This window comes from Gavialis gangeticus, unplaced genomic scaffold (genome assembly GCF_001723915.1).
Source record: "Gavialis gangeticus isolate Ggan-Ray unplaced genomic scaffold, GavGan_comp1, whole genome shotgun sequence".
In the NCBI taxonomy this organism is placed as follows: Eukaryota; Metazoa; Chordata; order Crocodylia; family Gavialidae; genus Gavialis; species Gavialis gangeticus.
Genome location: NW_017728993.1, coordinates 58,628,673 through 58,648,431, shown reverse-complemented (window position 1 = coordinate 58,648,431; position 19,759 = coordinate 58,628,673). Strand labels below are relative to the sequence as shown.

Here is a 19,759-nt window from a genome sequence, read left to right as displayed (position 1 = left end):
GTGCCCCCTGGCCAGAGCGCTGCGCTGCACCCACGCACCAGCTGGGGAAGAAGGGGCTTTCCTCCTGCGAGCAGGCAGAAAGTGGGGAGCAGTGCCGCGGAGCCCCCTGCATGCTCCTCCTCTGCGCCGCACTGGTGGGAGCAGGGCAGGAGCAGCCCCTGTGCGCCTGCCTGCCACGAATGCTGCCCGGAGCCAGCCTTGCACAGTCCACCTTCTCCGGGAAGCCTGGCCCCATCCTTGGGGGCCTGAGACACTTGGGGTGCAGTAGGTTGAGCCGGGAAAGTTGGAAGTTCCTGGCAAGCTTTCTCAAAGCCGCCTCTGGAGAAGCTGGAGGTCAGGACGATTTACATGGTGCTTTTTGCCAAGAGTTTCATGCAGCGGAACCACGTTTACAGACACTGGGGCAAGTCCTTGAGCCTTCTCCAGCAGGCGGGAGGACTCCTGGCCTTTGTTCTATAAAGGCTTGGGGCTCTCCGGGGGGGCGGGGGTTGTACAGTACAGTGTTATCTCCTTCTGTGATGTATTTTGTCTTTTTGTATTGGAAATTGTACTGCTACGTGTGTAACACGTATTAAATATTTTCAACTGTTCAGCTGTAGTCATTTATGCAGCGGCTTGGCCAGAGTGGGTGGGAAGGGCAAGAGCTGGGCATGGCCAATGAAGAGGGTGTGGTGGCTGTGTCCTGGATCCACCCAGAGGGTCTGGGTGGTTTTGTTTCTAGCTCCTCTGGGAGCTGTGAAGAAAGGAAGCTTCTGTTAAGGCAAGATTATGAGAGTCCCTCCCAGGACTTTTTTTTTTCCAAGTCATCTGAAATGCCTCTTGCTGTAGCTTGTTCCCTATTCAGCTCTGTGGCTTGGCAAACTGCCTGCTGAATTTGGGGGGTTTTGACTTGGGGTATGCCCAGTAGCTCTCTTGCTGTCTCTGTTTTAAAAAAAAAATCCAGAGATAGCTAGTAAGGCTGCAGTGAGTTTGGTGGGGGTGGGGGAATAGTGGTAGTAGCATTTGTACTTTTTTATTAAAAAATAATGTGTAAATTATCAGTTTCCAGCCTCCCCTTCTTTAGTTGGACGGAGAAGTCAATATGACAAGAGCTACACTGCCAAAATAACTAATGTTTTCTTAATAGACAAGGTTGTTGTCCTGTCTTGTCCAGTAAGTCCTAGGTATTGGGTGGTAATATAAATAACTTGGTCAACTAAAAGCTTCTAGGAAAAGAATGATCTTTTCTTATACCATACTTATAACCTGTGGAAGTCTTTTCCATTGAGAAACTACTACTTCATGTTTATGGTCTTCACCATTAATTTAGGCTTACCAGAACAATAATAATTACAGTGGGGAATAGACAGATTTGTGTAGTTTTTTTTTTTTATTAACAAGATGTGGTCAGTTTAATGCTGATACATAGGAGTTAGGGAGACTTCAGCCTTTTTAGTTAATAACCCTTACAAAGTGTATCCTTGATTGCACAAGACTTCAGTTTGCAGAAATGTTGGGAAAATCATTTAAATCAACTGCAGAAACCTTGGTCTGTGGGAGACTTTGCTCCTTTCTAAGCTAGGGAAGGGGGGGGGGGCCATAGGGCTTCCCACTATGTGGGAGTGGTAGTGGATGGGTCCTCAACCTGGAACGACGTGGGAAGTGGGGTCCCACAGGGCTTGGTCCTTGGGCCCGCCTTGTTCAATATCTTCATCAGTGATTTGGATGAGGGGGTGCAAAGCACCCTGTTCAAGTTTGCTGATGACACTAAGATGTGGGGGGATGTGGGCACATTAGAGGGGAGCAACAGGCTACAGTTGGACCTAGACAGGTTACAAGGATGGGCGGAGGAGAACAGGATGGGGTTTAACACGGACAAGTGTAAGGTGATGCACCTGGGGAGGAACAATCGGCACCACACATACAGGCTGGGGAACTCCCCTCTTGTCAGCACGGAGGTGGAAAAGGATCTGGGAGTCATTATTGACTCCAAGATGAACATGAGTCGGCAATGTGGGGAGGCGGCTAGGAAGGCCAACTGCACCTTGTCGTGCATCCACAGATGCATCTCGAGCAGGTCCAAGGAGGTGATCCTCCCCCTCTATGCGGCACTGGTCAGGCCGCAGCTGGAGTACTGCGTCCAGTTCTGGGTGCCGCACTTTAAGAGGGATGTGGACAGCATGGAGAGGGTCCAGAGGAGGGCCACTCGTATGATCAAGGGACAGCAGGGTAGGTCCTATGAGGAAAGGTTGCGGGACCTGAACCTGTTCAGCCTTCAAAAGAGAAGGCTGAGGGGGGATCTTGTGGCCTGTTATAAACTGGTTAGGGGGGATCAGCAGGCGCTGGGGGAGTCCCTGTTCCCCCGAGCGCCGCAAGGAGTGACCAGGAACAATGGTCACAAGCTGGCGGAGGGAAGGTTTAAGTTGGACATCAGGAGGCGCTACTTCACGGTCAGGGCGGCTAGGGTCTGGAACCAGCTTCCAAGTGAGGTGGTGCAGGCTCCCACCCTGGGGGTTTTTAAGAGGAGGTTGGATGACCACCTTACTGGGGTCATTTGACCCCAGTGCTCTTCCTGCCATGGCAGGGGGTCGGACTAGATGATCTGCTCAGGTCCCTTCCAACCCTAGAAACTATGAAACTATTGGACGTGCAGCTATGCAGTTCCTGAGTTCCTGTCTCTTGGAAGATTGGAGGGGACTAAAAGAGCAGAGCGAAAACAACAATGGAGAGAAGGGACTCTGTTCTGTCATAATATTTTTGTCATGCTTGGTAAGGTACACTGCTTTAGATAAAAGAAGGCTCTGGGGAGAGAGAATGTTTTACCTTTTCAAATAAGATAGTGGAACTTAACACACACCATAAACCCCAAGTTCTGCAGCAAACCTAGAAGAATTGGATCTGACCTTCTTAAACAAGGCAGCCAGCAGTGGTGGTGAGAACCTTGGGCACTCAGTCTTTACAAGGAAGCTAAATTCTTAAGGGGGGTGTCTGTTCTCCCAGAATATTGTAGGAGTTAAGTGTTTGATTTGAAGTCTAAACACTAATCTGCTACTCCCCTACACCTCTTGGTACTTTCAGTGTCATGCTCCAGGAATGTCACCACTTCTTAATAGGCCTGAAGAGAGAATTTGATTTCCTGAAGTTTCCCCAGCCCTCTTTGAGGCTATCTTGATGCTTCATATATCCGTGGGAGGATATCCTCCACTTATCCATGCAGGCCCACATTTGATTTGTTTTCCATTTCAAGTGGGTCACCTTTAGGTGTAATGGGTGTGGCTAGTATGTGTTTTTGGTTGGTTGGGGCTTTTTGGGGGGAAGTGGGGGTTGTGGTTGGGTTTCTTTTGTTTTTTTTTGTTTTGGCTCCTGTAGTGGCTGTCTACAGAGCTGTCTTGCTCTATTCTCCTATCCTGCTGGCTGGCTTCTGTGTAATTACTTCACTTAGTTGAAGGTGTAGGGAAGAGAACTCTCATACTTCACCAATTCCACCCGCCCATTTTTCTGTCCAGACAAGGTCTTCCTATTCAAACCTGCAGTCAGTGGGTTTCACTCTTACCTTTTTTTCTTTCCTTTTATTTTTGAGAAGCTATCTGTCAACAGGTGGGAGCTTCTCTGTAGTTACTGGTGTTTTGAACACATGGAGCCATTCCTACTCAACTTGAGGGGATGATAAGTGTTTGGCTGAACAGGGAGTAACATTCTGTCTTGGAATACATGTCAACACATGGAGCTAATCAGGAACAGCTCCATATTCATAAAAGCCCTAACAGGCTTTCTGTGCCACAGACAACTGAAGAAAGGTCTATGTTCCAGCTGGTCAGGAGGCACTGACTCTCCCTGTGTTCGACAAGCCTGAGCTTCCTTTCAGCACCAGTTGGCACTGGTTCTACCCATCCTAACTTTCCAGGAGTTGTGTAATATAATAGATGACCAACCAAATACTCTGTAACTTAACTTGGCAACATTGGAAATACCAGCAATAAAGGCTATTCTGGGATACATCAGCACTGCCTTTGACAGGTATGATCTGTCCTCTAAGCATGTAAATGTGTGATCTTTTACTTTGCCAGTGGTATGTGGCACCTTGCCCTTGAGACACCCGGTCCAGCTTCCCAAACCATTGCCAGACCTATCTCGGATTATATTGCCATTAATTCACTGCAGCGGAGTCATAGATGGGACTATGTATACTTGTCAAGTATAGGCTCAACTGAAACAGTCATGCAAGCAGCAGTGAACAGCAACTCCCCATTAATATATAGTAGGGGTGGGAAACCTGAACTCAGTGGTAAAAATGGCACCCTTGCCCATTCAGTATTATCCTGTTTTTCCTTCTGTCAGTGCCTAGCAACCAACATACTAGAAAGTATGAGCGAAGCCGACAGTAATACTGCCTTTTTTTCTTTTCCTTTTTTTTTAAGGGTACTTAATAATTATGCTTATGGCGTAATATTGTGGACTATAGGGCATGATGGTAAATGGGGGAATTACTCTTCAGTTACAGCTCTGAAGAGATCGACTGGGCTGTGGTTACTTAGCAGCCCTGGTTTGGAAAGCCTTGGCTGTGGCCTCTCAATCAAAGCTGTGTATTTTGGTGGGTGGTTCTGATGTTCAAGAGTTTTGTTTTATTTTGGGTTTGGTTTTTTTGTTTTTGGAGTGGGGGGTCCAGACTTCTTATTTTAAAATATTAATACATTCTGCAGATGGAAAAACTCAATTGGCAACTAGACAGCTTGGGATGCCTGTAGCACTTCAGCTTGTGATCCATCTATTTGTACAGACGTTTTCAGTAAATCCTTTATACCCTTGTTAAAGGGGGCAGGGGCTGGTGTGCTTTGTTCTCCTGGGAGCTGGAGCAAACAGAAGAAGGATGGTGATGATAAACTAAACTGCAGGCTCCCCATACAACTGGGAAGGCTAAAGAAATTGATGGCCAATGGCAACAATTGATTTAGAAGTTTACCTCTGGCTCTTTCTAATAGCTTTTTCTGTTCCTGCAAACACCTGGGTACAAAAACGGTCTATATTTCTTCAGCTCTTTTGCCTGAAATTCCTTGCTCTGTGCTCTCTGTTCTGTACATGTCATTGCACTTAGTTTGCTGGAAAGCTGAAGGAGGTGGCATAAACCAGAACTAAGCCTCAGGGATGAATAAGCATAAAGAATAGGCAGCAGTCCAAATATGACTTGTGTGAATGTCCAGTGAGCGCAGAGGCAAATGTAAATAAACCAGATAAAAATAAAAACTTGCATCACTTGAAGAGTTGGGTGAGTCTTTTGGAAACCACTTAAGTCTAAAGATATGACACAATACTAATATGGCAGAATCTTTGCATTCCTATAATAGCAATGGTGATGAGAGACTTTAAAAGGCTTTGCTGCCATTGCTTCACTGCTTTGCTAATATTTTTGTGTGGGTTTACCAATGCAGGGAGAAAAGTCATGTACACATGTAACTTAGCTCATGTTAGACCACAGCTACATGGGCACTATTTTAAGTGGCCTTTGGCTTGGTGAGCCAAGTTGGTTGACTTTGTTTTGTGGAAGTGCTCTTATCTATCTTACAACAGGCACGTTTTCAGCTCCCTGTTGTGTATGTTTACTTCCCAGTCCTTCATGCACAAAGGAAAGTAGGAGGGAGGCAGATCTATCTCCCTCTCTGAATGGATCCACTGTGTGATGGCACATCCTAGTACCTCAGTTTCCCTACCTGGAGTAATGGGTTTGCACTGTGATGATCACCAAAGGCCTTGGATTGGGAAAGGAATGCACTCTTAACAATCCTTCCTCCTGATATAAGAAGTGAGTTTGCAATGGGAAGTGGGGTCATTCTTCCAAGGTGGGAAGGATGGAAGGGAAGGCTTTGCTTTCACTTTACCCATACTGTAATTGGTAATGACTGATCACTAGTTCCAGCCCCCAGTGTGTGAGCTATTGCTCTAATTAGGGATACCTTCTGGAGGGAGGCAGTCATGCTCTGAACAGTAAGGGAGTGTTAATGGCGTGAATCATCTCATCCTTTAGAGGGATGAATACATATGCATCTCATGGGATACCAGCCAGCTAATGTTTCCAGCCAAGGCACTGGACAGAACAGGCGTGGGTGGGGTGGAGGTGTAAAGAGACTGGGTTTAGCTTTGGATGTATTCTCCCCTTTTGGATGTGCTCCAGCGACTGGCTGAAAGAATGGCCTGAGATGACCCTGCACACACATCCTTTTTTTTTTTTTACCTATTGAGGGAATATCTATTCACTGCTGCAGCATCCTTGCACGGCTTGACTCAACACTCTGGAATCCAGGGAGCTGTGGGGAGGGAGAAGGAAGGCTGGGTGGGGGGCTGCATTCCTGACTCTGCCACTCCCTTGACTGGAGAGCACAGCTGGCTGCCTACTTTAGGGAAAGCTGGAGCAGTCCGAGAGCTTGTGGGGTGGGGGAAGTGCTACAGAGATCCTGGGAAGGTTTAAATCCTAGGCCACTTGCTTAATGGACAGGGGGACTAAAAGCTTGACAGGGGACTTGCAAAAAGCTCCCTGCGTTTGGGGGCAGAGAAGGGACAGTAGTGCTTTATACAAATTCTTCTGCCCTGTAGTGAGCATAATTAAACCTTGATTGAAGGTAAGGGTCCAGCTCTTCACCCTGGCCCTGGCACGTTCCTCAGGACTTGCATCTGTCTGCAGCATGCTGTGCCTGCCCACGATGCTTCAGGAGTATGTTAGTTAAAGTGGAGAGAGGGAGGCTTCCCTCTCTTTTGAAGCACTGACTCTTGTGCTACCCCATGCTCTGTTGCCAGGTTTGGGTGCAATTGGTATGCTGAGCTGCAAGGGAGATAGAGCTTGCTCATGCTACTCCACTGGAGCTTTCTCTAGCAGGGAGAAGAGATGGGTTGCTTTGCCCACAAGAATCCCTAACCTTGGCCTCTTCATGCTCTTCTAGGAGACACACAGGCTCATTGTTTGTCTGGATAAGACTGATGGCACAGGGAGGGGATGCTGCCAGGAAGAGAGAGGATAAAGGGAAGTTTGCCAGGGAAAGGTAGAGTTCAGTTTGCTGACAAGACACGTAGAAGACCTGGGAGCTTCACCTTAAAGGCTGGGCTGGGCATACCGAGGCTGATCTCTCATTAATATGCTACCAACCACTGAAAGGCAGGAGCTATCTTTGAAATTTGGTTGCCAGTAGGGGTGTCTCATGGAGCAATGTGTTAGGAAAAACCTTGCTACAGCAGTGGGATTGGTAGCCAAGCTGGGGGTACTTCACCTTGGCAAGGTCACCAAGCTAGCTAGGAGATGTCTGGTAATTTGGAGTTGACAGGTCCTTGGCAGTGAGGCCGAGGGGTCCAGGTGTTAGAGCACTATTGCTGGCCTGCCCCAAGCCAATAAACCCAAGAAGGTGAGGTCAGATTGGGGCCAGTGCAGAGATGCAGTAACAAGCGCAAGCAGCTTGTTCTCCAGCTTGTCTTCTGTTTATAATTTCTGCGCCCGACATAAGAAACCCCCCACCCCCCATGCCAGAACTGGATGTGCTGCTTTGCAGAGTGCTAATGAAATGCAGAGCTCTTTGGAGAGCAAGTCCAAAATGGGTTTTTGGAGCTTTGTGCCTCTTGCTTTGGGTGTCCTCTGACCCTCTCTCCTCTCCTGTCTTCTCCAAAAAAGTGATTTATTGGTGATTGTTATCTGCGGGGTAGGGAAGGGATGGGGAGGGCAAGCCAGAGTCAGGTCTGGAGCTGCAGACTGAATCAAGTAGTGTGTCATAATGTTGTCCCCAAATGACAAAGCAAACTCCAGGGACACAGTGGGAGGAGGAAAAATTACATTCCCTGCCCAGGAAGTAATGGAAGCATGACCAGCAATCAGATAATTGAATGGGATGGAGGGGGAAATGTTCCTGGCCTTCCCCTTGTATCAAATTCACCACTTCCAAGATGATGTTGGTCTTTTTAACATGCACAGAGGGTGAGTTCAGGGGCAGACCTACTTCTTCTCAATCTTGAATTTCCTGGCCTGTGTCAGTTTGGGTCACAATGGGGTTGCCACGGCTTTCTAATTGTAGTTTTATGTGGAGCAGACAAAGCAAGCTGTTTTGACTTGTTGTTTAGGCAGGTGTTTTTAGGAGCAGGTGTGAAATGCTCAGGAGACCAGAACAGCCCCTCCCCTCCTTCTCTTTTTTGGAACACACACCAAGATCCAACCTGCAGTATGTGTTTTTGCCCTCCAGCTGTGGTAGTGGCTGCCGAATGGGGGAGATTTATAATGGAAAATTGGCTTGGTCCCTCCCTTCCTGATGGATGTGCATAGGGGATACCTGCTGTGGAGAGCTAATGCTCTTACTGTTGGCATCTCCTTTTCTAAATGCCAGCCAATGCTGAAAGCAGCTGTGGGCAGACACTACTGGTTGTTCAACCATCTGTGAGAGATGCACAGTGACTGCTCCAGGATCTTTCTGTATGTTAGGCTGCATCTTCTTTCCCTAGGCTGAACCAAGACTTGCACCGTACAAGCCCTGGGCATCAGCCTCTGGAGTTGTGATGAGGACAGAATCTTTTCATTTTGTTTTGTTTTGTTTAAACAAGGGTTACCCCTCATGATCATCACAGAGGGAGCCTGACAGCATGACCTAAGTGTAACCAGTGTTGATGTCACTGTGTCTGCCTGAGTCTGCAGAGTGTTGGACACAGAAGGGACTGCCCCATTCATCTTAATGGGGTGTTATTAACCCCAGCACCTAGGAAGGGCAGTCAGGGGCTACTAGCACCACTGCAGGATGGTATGTGGCTGGTGAAGTGTCTACTGGGTCTGGTCCTCTCACCCCAGAAGCCAAAACATTTGGTGTATGAGTGCTGGCAGGCCTCTTCTGCATGCTAGTACCTCTCTTTGAGGTCTGGGGTGGAAAAATGTCCCTGCTGCTCTTCTGTGGGGCTATAGTTGCAAAACTACAAAGGAGCCTCATGTCATGGTGACTCTGTTTCATAGTTTCATAGTTGGCCCCAGATTGTCTTAGCTTTGCCTTTACATCAGCTCTTAGCTTCATTTTAATCATTCCCTTCCCCTGGCTTGCTATCCCTGTCTTTTATGCTGTAGAAACAGGCCCCAGATGCTGCTGCGTTGCTCCAAGAACCTTAACAATTGGTGCCAGCAGGGAGAGTTTCCTCCCAGCACTGCCGGCTGGTGCTCCAGTATTATTAACTCCCTTGCCATATTTCAGGGTGACCTCTTTAGGTCTGTCAGAAATAACAGAACAGCAGCCCTCTTTAGTGGAGCTGAATGGAGTCTCCCTATCGGGAAGGTTACAGCTATGTCATGAAGATTGCGAGCTTCCTGTGTCTCTGGGCAAAACGCTGGGACTCAGTAGTGTGTTGCAGCTATGCAGGCTTTGGGCTGTTGCCAGCAGTATTAACAGAGTCTAAGAGAACCAGGCACAACCGTCTGTTGTTCACATCCAAAGCTCTGGTTAGGAACATGTGTGGTTTCCTGGGGAAAGATTTCCTCCTTCTCCTTCTCCTCCTCCTCCCCTCTGCCGACAGCGTCTGACCTCAGCTGTCGTCTCTGGTGTTGTAGGGGATTAATCTGAGCCTAAGGACAGGTTCAGGCATGTCCAATGCAAAGGAGAGCTTCATGCACAGAAAAAGGGAAAGAAAACAATGGAACATTCTCCTGCTGCTTCACCCGGCAGCCAGGCAGAGCAGGAAAAGAAAGCCTGTATTAATTGTTAGACAGGGGCCCCAGCCCCTGCTCTATCCCCTCAGCACCCCAAACACCCATGTGGTTCCTAATCTGCCTCAAGATCTGGATTTGAGTTTTGGAAAATGACTCCTATTGCAGTAAACTAAGCTAAACCCCCAGAGCTGAACATCTGTGAACAGCCAGGTGTTTGGAGCCCGGTGATCTGAGCTGGCAAGGCCTTCTTGTGGGGAAGTCTCAGCTCAGCACATGGGAGTGCTTCCAAAAGTAGGGTCTGGCTCTGGCTTCGGCACGTGCAGTTTAAACCTGTCTCTAATAGCTCCCTGTCTGGGGTGTCCAGTACCTTAATCCACAGATTTTTAATACCAAAACATGCCACTGCGATCATCTGGTTGGACTTTCTGCATAAACCAGGTGAGAGAATTTCACTTGGTCATTTTTATATTGAGCCCCTAACTTCTGCATTAATGGTATAAGAGCAGTGAGTGCAGTTACCAAGATCCCTCCCATAATTGTCCATAGTGGGCTCTGCTCTTGGTTCTACTAGGTTCAGTAGCAATTCCTAGTCCCATATTGACTTTGGCAAGGCCAGCATTATCACCATGTTAATCCAGCCACTTTTTCTTTCTCCTTATTGTAATCAAAAGAAATGAGGTGAGGGGAAGCAAGAGGGGAGTAGGAAAAAGGGAAATCAAAGGTATTGATGCAGTGAGCAGCAAGATGTGGCAGTGAATCACTAGGGGAGAGGATTAGAAAAGAGGAACAGAAAGAACTATCTGCAGACATGGGGTAGCCAATGGACAGACAAGGGGAAAATGCTCCCCCCAAGCAGGGGTCTGGAGAGCCAACTCTGAGAGGATGGAGCTGGAGGACAGGGAAGCCCAGAGCCCCACTTGCCCATCCAAGGAGAAGAACAGGGTTTGTTACTATGGTGAGATGCTTCCTGCAGCTAGGGTTGGTTCCCTTTTTGACTTCCCAGCAGCTAGAGCATGGCACAGACTCAGTAACTGCTTCCTCTCCTGACTCTAGGATTGGAGGGGTTGTCAGGCAGTTGTTCCCACTCCTCCCTTACTAAAACCAAAGCAAGACAGGACTGGGAGAATCCAGTTTCCTTCCTTCCCTCCCTCCCTCCCATGCTTCGTCCACATCCAGAAGCCACAGTGGATGGAATTTCACTTGAAAAGAGGAGGGGAAGTGACAGTCTTAGGGGGGAGAAAGAAATCCTCATCAATCTTAGGTCATAAACACCAAGAACAAAATCTTTTTGCATTGCCCTTTAAACCCGTTATCTCCCTCCCACACACGCTCTCTTTCTCCAGCTACTTATTTGCCTGTCATCCAGTTCTCCCCTCCTGGACTTCTGCTGATTTGCACATCAGTCCTTTTTCACTTGCTGTGCCCAGAGCTTGGGCGGGGGGCAGGAGGGGACACAGTTTGGGGACTAAGCTCTCCACAATTCAAATCCCAGTTTAGATCACACATGATATGAGTTTTCTGTTCCCAGCCTTGTCCCAAGTGGGCATGTATCTATATTACCCATGCAGAAATGGCACAAATTATATTCTTTTATTTTTTTTAGGAGATTCCCATGAGTGGCATGGATGGCTTGCTTAGGCAGCTAGCAGGGATGCTGAGTCATATTCTCAAAAGTGCCTGAGTGACTTAGGAGCCGGAATCCATTGACTATCAGGGAGATACAAGGTCCTAAGTGTCTCAGTCACTTTTGAAAATGGGGCTTTGGAAAATGGGGCTACGTCATTTAGGGGCTTTGGAAAGTTTGACTCACTTTCTGATGTCTGTCTGTAGACATTCCCCAGCCAGTTTGGGAATTCTCCTTTCTATGACTTTGGAGACACTGGAAACCTGGCTCATGCTGCCTTCTGTCCTTTCCACCCAGCAATGGCAAGGCAGTCTGCCAATGGCTAGAATAGGTGGGGTAAGCTGGCTGGGGACCCAGAGCTGGAACACAGGTGGTATCATGGATGAGGATTAGAGAGCATTGGTAGGGATTGCAGGAGCTTAGTATCAAGTAGGAAGGGTGCTACTAGTTGAAACAAATGGCTTTTGCATTGTCTGGAGGATACCAGTCCACTAGCTAGAGCCAATTTTAGACTCTTATTTGTCTGAGATGCACAACTGAAGGTCACCTGGTGCTTCAGAACAGCAGCAGTAAGTATATTAATATGATAGACTGCATCCCCCAGACCTGTGATCAGAAGGAAGCCCTGCTTGTTCACTGCCTAGATCTTGATCTCTCTTACCTATGGTAATAGCTCAGTGACTAATAATGTAGTTTCTGACTTGGCTCAAACCATTGCTCTGATTCTCAGGTACTTGTTACATGGACTTTGCTGCATGGGAAATGCTTCCTTATAACAAGCATGTTTTCTTGGTCTATTGTGTATTGGCATAGAAGGCCTCTAACTGGTTTCTGACAACAATTTTGGTTTGGAAGCCCTTCCTCAAGATTAATTTACTGTCCCCAGATCCATTTACTTTGATGCCTACATGCTGTATTTTCCAAAAATCAATGTCTTCCATTACCAGGTTTTCACTTCCAATTTAGCAGTGCTAATCTCATTACTTGGGTAATTTTGTTCACTTGGTTTCATATTGATGGTACCATCCTCTCCAAGCTCCATGAAGTTGGAAACACTGGAATCCCAGCACAGGTTTTCAGGGAAACTGGGAGCTATAATCACAGTTATGTTCCCTCTTGCCATAGCTTCATCATAGATTTTGCTACTCAGATTTCCTCTCAGTTTACTTTGCTGCCTGCTTCTGAGGCCATGTGGTATAGTACAGGCTCCAGCTGGTATCTGTGGAAAAAGCAATGATCAGAGACACTAAGGTAAATCCAGCATAGGCCTTAATGCACATTTTGTTTCCTGAGGGCAGCATTTCCAACAGTGACAGCTGCACTTCCTTGTGGTCTTCAGCCTTAGCACAAGGCTAATTGAAGGCTGAAGCCCCAAGTTTCATCCCTAACTTGCCAGTGATTCACTGTTACCCCAGGGAAGTCATTTCATCTTGTGTCTTAACCAGTCTGAAGCATTAGCCATGATTCACTCCTGCCTGGCCATCTGCAGGCTGTAGGTACCTGTGTATGCTATGGGAGAGATGAGGTCTGAGGAGGGACCGGGTGTTGGGGGGAAGGAGAAGCAGATGTCTCTGCATTTTGTCTGGGAGCTTTCCTCCCTTCATGGAGCAGTACGGGGAGGAGCATGGAAGTGCACATGGCACAAGTCAGAGATCCCCTGCTAGGACAGATTTGTTCCCCAGCCTCATGGCAACTCTTGTTACAATCCATTCCTGAGCCTCACCTTACAATCCATCTTGTATTTGCCCATCATCCCCAGATAGAGACTCTGCCTTAGGTAACTGCGCTGGGGCCACAGGGGACATTGGTGCCAATGCGGGCACAAGCTCCTGTGCTGCTGACTCCTATGAGTCTGGGTTAATGCAAAACCTGGGTAAATAGGGAGCATGTGGGGTCACTCCTCTTGGGGGCAGGAGGGCAGCCACAGGTCTAGGAGCTTGGGTGCACATTTTGTTGCTAGTTATGCGCCTGGCCAGGACCCATCTTGCCCTCCGTTCCCACGCCAGGCAGAAGGAGAGGATGTGGTGGATCTGGTGGAAATGTTATCGCAGTGCTGATTCCGTCCCGTTTTTGAGAGCTCGGTGCCAGGGCTGAAGGGAGGATTTCCTGCACATGCTCCATGTGGCGCCATCGCTTTCCCTGGCCTAGGCTCCACATGCAGCCACCCTCACTTCTCAGAGCTGCGCACTGACATCAGCTTTGTTGTGATATCTCAGCTGGGCACGTGGGAGTGGAGCGAGACCTGCATCCAGGGGAATCACTGTTTGTGTTTATGAGCTTCCCTTGCTTGCCAGGGACACTGTTACCAGGGTAACTTGTGAGACAACTCTAGGAGAAAGCAGCCTGCTGGGCTGGCAGGAGGGAGGGTGAGAGACAAGGCCTGGGGAAGGAGTAGCTGTTTTGTCTCCATGGCAATGGTGCTGCTATTTTCAATGCAGGAGTGATTCCAGCCAGTGGCACAGTCCCAGGGTGTAATTCTATCACAGGACGGGGGTGAGTGGATGCAAAGATAACGTAAAACAAGCGGCTCATTCCCTGCTGGGATTAGGGGTGCCGGCTGCAACATGGTATCACACTGCTCAGGAGAGGGGTTAGAGGAGAAACCCTAGAGGTGTCTCTGTTCTGGCATCAGACACCCTTTGTCAGAGCAGGTTGGAGTTTCTCAGGCCAAGGGATGGAGCTGGCTCTGAGCATGGGGAGGGGGAAGGGGTTAGTAACTCCTCATGGTACTTTGGCTTCTCTCTGGTGACACATTTATTTCTAAATGAAGGGTGTTTGTACCTGAAAGCTTGCAAAGAAGATTTTTCCCCCAACTATTTTAGTTAGTCTAATAAAAGATATCAGATTTACCCCAAGAACCTTGTCTGCCTATGTCCTTAGATCAACATGGCTACAACCTACACCCCTGAAACATTTAGTCCTAAAAAGTCTCTCTCTCCTCCATCCTTCCAGGGCATGCTCCTCTCTTCTCCATTCCCACTCTTTCCTTCTCCCTATAAACTACATCTTTCTGTTTCATTCCTCCTGGAGCCTTATTTCTCTCTTTCTTTATCCCCCACCTCCCCCCTCTTTCTTGCCCTTTTTAATTAACTCCGTCTTACCCTCCTCTCTTCTGCCCTCCATCTCTTTCCCTTCCCAGAACCGCCGTCTCTCCAGTGACCCCCACTTACTGCAGTGCGATCAGCCTGGAATACAGAGAGAAAGCAATTAAGCGCAGGCACAGCAGGATCCTTTGGCTGATGCCATGCTGTTAGCCCTCCCTGCAGCCCCTGTCCCAGTGCTGAAAGGGCTGAGCTCTGCAGACTACTGCCTGCGGTAAATCTGAAGCCCCTGAGGAGGTGGACGCTGACCCCTGTGCTCAGGTGTGTGGCAAAGTGCAGGGCCCTTCTCCAGGCTGCTCTGTGCCCTGGAGGCTGAGGTCTGGTTTGCACAGTGCTGAAGAGCTGCTCTCTGCTCCCTCTCCCCAGCCTCCTCCCACCCAATCATACTGTTTGTTCAGAAAGGGAATATTTGACCCCAGGTGCCCTTGGCGGCAGAGAAGCTGGGAGGAACTGCATCCGCAGGAAGGCACAGCAGAGCGACTCCCACGGGAAGGGAGGGAGGCAGGGAAGGAAGGAAGGGTCTAGCAGCAGGAGGAGGAGGAGGAGCGGGACATTTATTTTTCCTTGTGGCTGAGAGTCAAACCACAGGCTGGCCTCCTGCAGAGCCAAGCTCCAGCTCCTGGCTTGGGCTGGGCTGCTGGACCCTCTCACTCTATGCATACAGAGGTGGGTGCAGCGGGGCCTGGCAGACAGTGGTCTCAGGTAGACCAGAGTGGCCAGGCCCTATCACACCCATGAGCTGTCTGCTGTGTGAATTAGCCAGGGCAACTTCACCAGGAGAACAGCCATCCTTCACTGAAAAGTCTCAGCCACCCCAGTGAAATTGCTGCTGCTGGACTCAGCTGGGTGGAAAGCCCTGTATGATTCCCTTTTCTCTAGATCAGTTTATAGCATGGATGGCAGCAGCTTCCCCATTAATGTGCCTTACTTCTGGCCTGGATGGAAGTGGTTGAGGCGGGGAGGGGCGATAGGATGGGGGATGGGGATCAGCTTCATTGTGTAACCCTGTCTGCTGAGCATGTCAACCAGGTAGCCAGTTAGTGCCAAGTGTAGTGTAGTGTGGACACCTGTCCACTAGGCGCTGGCCAGAGTACCATTCGTTTCACATAGGACAGGGCACCAGTGTCCTGTGGTAATTATTACCAGCCACTAGCTGCCTTGGCCTGAGTATGAGCCCTCAAAGAGCAAAGTTTAGACAGTGTTTTCTCTGTTTCTCTGTCTGTGGCTTCATGCCTGTCCTGTTTCTCCTTTTTTCCTCTTCCCCCTCATATCTTTCAGGTCAGACTGTCAGTCTCTTGGGTTTGGAGCTCCTCTCTGGCTCCTTTTCAACCCCCAGACATTTGCAGAGGATGCTGGGATATCTTTCCCTTCCTATGTGACCTTTGGCTTTTTGCATAACCATCCAGACTGTCCAGGGCCAAAGACCCAACCCCTTGAGGTCACTGCTCTATAAACTGCTATTGACTCATTGTTTGCCCCCCGCTTGTGCTTTCCCTAGCAGCTGCTCTGCTTGCCATCAGACTCTGATGGGGCTCACCAGTATGCTCTGCCCCAGTGCTTGGAGAAGTGCACAAGGGAGAGAAGGATAAGCTTGCCCAGCTAAGTTGTCATCCCGAAACATGTCCCAGACTGCAAGCAGGAATCTGTTCAGTGTCAGTGAAGTGTGTCTGCCTCCAGGGTGGAAGGCAGCAGCCATTCAGCTGTTGAGGACAGAAGGTAAAGAAGGATATTGCATCCCATTGAGACTGCAGGGGGGGGAGAGGCGGTATTTCCAGACATATAAATCATTCATGCTGGCTCTTGGTTAGAACATGGGGGGTCTGCATGTGTGGAAATGAGGACCTAACACCTCTGCTGCTGTGAAAAGGGCTAGGGCCCCATAACCCTTTACGAGCATTATCTCTGCAGGAGTCAGAGCTGCAGTCTGCAGCACCTCCACCAAAGCAGTGCTCCCTCTCCAAGATCCCTTCCCCCCTCCTTGCCACAGGGGTCAGCTGTGACTCAGAAGGAAGAGTGCCACCTACTGAATTACTGGCACTATTACCTGGGTTTTCCTGCATGGCTCCCTGCCAGTCCATCTCCTGGCAAGCCCTGCCTGGTTCCGCTGAGCTTGTGTGCGGCACCAAGCCCACACCTAGAGGGGATAGCACTGCGGCGCCATCTCGCCCCTTTGGAATGAGCTGTTGGACACCTGCCAGCCCTCTCCTCCTTGCAGTTTTGTGGCACTGGCTAAAGCTCATTTCCATTAGCTGCTTCTGGCGCTGGCCTGAAGGCTCTCTTGTATCTCGCCATCCTCTTTGGGGGCGTGGCCATGAATTTATTGCATTAATTCATTGCAAAATACTTGAGTTTTTGAGTGGACTCACAGGCTTGTGTTCCAGATAGTGCCAGAATGATGCTCATCCTCAGATCCCAGTTGCAAATGCTCATGCTTACAAATATCCTGATCCCCTGGCTTAAGTTTCTGCAGTGGGTGACTGCCCTGCCCCACAGCTTTTACATTTCTGGAAAGCAGACATCACAGAGGCATACAGACCATCTGAAGGGACTTGATTAAAAATGCTAGGGGATATTCACAGAATCTTTTCTTTTGCACTATTTGCCTTTGCTTCCTCAAGCTCCACGCTTCACATTTGCCTGTGCCCATTTTGCCTCTCACACACTGCCATGGAGAGGAGGTGGTAATATCTCTCATCACTCAAAGACCTTTCCCCGTGATCAGTGAGCATCTCTGTAACCAAGCCATGACCCTTCCTCCTGAATCACCTCCAGACTGGCTTCACCCATGCTTTTAGGAGAGAATTACTCCCATCTGAACTTTAAAGCTACTCTCTTCCTCTGTCTCATGCCCCTTGTCCTTCAAAGGCACAACCTCTCTGAACACAGAGAAGAGCTTCAGAGCATTTTATGCGTTGGGGCAAAGCTATGACATCTTAGAATGCATTCGCACCAGGGTTCCCACTCTTGGCTTTGTCTGGCCAGCAGACATGGTTCTTGCACCATGGAGCTAATGGGCCTTGGCTTTTCTGCTGCAAAGGCCTACTGGAGATTTAAAAAAATTATTATTTTGTGTCTCAAGCCAAATTAGCCAAATCAATTCTGAATTCTATTGACTGATCAGAGCTCAATCATTCAAGTCTGTGTGGCACTACCACCAGCAAGTATCTTCCTTCCACAACTCTTCAGCCTGGGGCCTCAGATACTCCCAAATCCATAGCAGGCATCCTACATGCAGGCCCCAAGCCCAGAGGTCTTGGAGTTTGGATTCCCCCAAGTCTTGTTTGCTCTCAGCCCAAAGGCCAGGGGAACAAGCTGGGGAGAAATCCCCCATTTCAATAAAATAGGTGTGTAGCTGAGATCCTCCCACTGGGAGGCTATAGTAGACTCTTGTAAGGTGTCCTGTCTTCAGTGTATTGGACAGGTCTCCACCCTCTACTACACAATGCCATTTAAAGTGATCTTGGCTTGGGGAACAGACCAGTGCAGTGACTAAACTTGATAAATATAGGTACTGCACTTGATTGTTGTTCTTGTGTAGGCTGGATCCTATACTCCTTGCCATGCTGGAGCTCCCTCAGCTGCAATGCAGTGTAAGCCAGTCACATACTCACTGCAAAGTGGCTCCTGTGTCACTTATCTCACTGTAACCGCATTCTTTTTGGCAGTGACAGCCTTGCTTACAGCTCTGAGTGCACCACCGCAAGAGCTCACAGTCCTGTCTACCAAGTGTTGTCTGTCCTGCTCCCCAACCTTGTCACATGAAGTACAGCTGAGGTGTTTGTGGGCAGTGGATATCTTCCCTTCTATATATGCATTTGGTTTGAGATGCTGTGACATGTTGTCCCAGATCAACAGGCAGCCAGTGCTTGTCTGGCCTTGATTCGAAGAACAGTGGCAGAAGAGAGATTAGTGCTGGATTAGTGCAGGGAGAATACCAGAAGGCATTGTCATGTAGGGCAGAGGTTACATCAAAACTGAAGGTACTAGCCAGGATTTTCAGGGGGAAGGAGCAGGACACTGAATGTCAGATCCAGGCAGGAAAGAGCTGTAAAATGAAATAGCTCTAATAGATAATGAGGTGAAAAAGTCACCCACTGAAAGGCTGGGGGACACCAGGCCACTTAATCTCCTCATAGCCTTCCTGTGAAAGGGATGCGAGCAGTCAAACACTCAGGTTAGTGGGGACATCAGTGATCCAGGGAACTTAGCATGGAGCAGGGATCTGGGCTCTGTTCCCAACCCTGTCGTATCAATGTAAGTCAGTGGTTTCCAACCTTTTTAAGTAGGAGATCACCTATGGCATTTAAAAACAACCCAAGATCTACCATGGGCTGCTGCCACCCCCTCTTGCCCCCCGCCTAGCAGGTAAGTCTGTGGGAAGGGAAGGAGGGTGCATATTGAGGCAGAGGGAGAAAAAAATATTTGGGGGTGCACCTCCCCAGCAGGTAAGTCCCACCCAGCTGGGGCCACACTATCCCTCAAGCGGGGGCCTTGATCTAGCCCCTGCCCCTTCCCTCCCCCATGGCCTGACCTGCTGGGCTGGGACACATGCGTGCATGCATGCAGGCATTCAGCCCCCCACCCCAGCCTCTGATCAACTCCAAGAGGCTCCAAGATCTACCGCAAGAGGCTCCAAAATCTACCAGTGGATTGAGATCCACTGGTTGGTGACCACTGATGTAAGTGAATCCCTTTGCAGCATGTGTGACAGCAAAGAGACAACTTACTCACATGAGCCAAACGCTTTGAAATCAGTGTGGTTGTCACATTTCCAGCTCTTACACAAGAAGAAGTATCTGCTGAGCATTCCTGGGTGCTGAACTTTAAGGGCCTCACCACTGTGGGGTGGATGAACTCAACCTGCAAGCTGGTACTATTTCTAAAACAGGTTCCTGGTCTCCCCGATCCATGCCCTTGATTTCAGAAGACCTGCAGCCAGCAAAACTAGGAGTAATACAGGGCCATCCTGCCCCAGTTGCAATCATTACATAGAATCTGCATGTGACCTGGGGGTGAGAGGGCAGATATGAGCCAGCCTTGTGCAGAGCCCCTATCTTCCTCCTGTCCACCAATGGACAGATCCCAGGCTCATTTGAAATGCAAAGAGGCTCATTTAAAGGTTTCCCTGTGACTGTCTCAGAAGCAAGTATTTACATAGTGTGGATTTGTGCCCTAGAGCTGGGGGATGGCCCCTGCTTGAATCACACCAGGAAACAGCAGCAGGGGAGCCAGAACTGGACTTTTGACCCCTCATGGAAAAGACTGTGGGTTTGTTTCCTAGTGGGTAAAGCTGAGCTGGAATACAGTGCCCTCCCCTTGCGCCTGTCCTCTGTGAACCTATTGCAGGCAGCAAGGGGGAGGGGGGCAGAGGCAGAGGATGAGATGGCTTCTTCTGTGAATGTTTGG

General features: G+C 49.0%; 1 long non-coding RNA gene across 2 annotated transcripts; it reads right to left on the bottom strand.

Annotated features, from left to right (window-relative positions):
• Window positions 1–352: 352 nt before the first annotated feature.
• LOC109286949 lies at window positions 353–19,356 on the bottom strand. Of its 2 annotated transcripts, none has more exons than XR_002094725.1 (4): window positions 19,085–19,356; window positions 14,354–14,437; window positions 12,237–12,471; window positions 353–733 (listed from the first exon to the last, which is right to left on the bottom strand). It is a non-coding gene; the product is annotated as an uncharacterized LOC109286949 (long non-coding RNA). The 2 variants fall into 2 exon arrangements; XR_002094726.1 differs by lacking the exon at window positions 353–733 and adding an exon at window positions 4,642–7,648.
• Window positions 19,357–19,759: the final 403 nt, after the last annotated feature.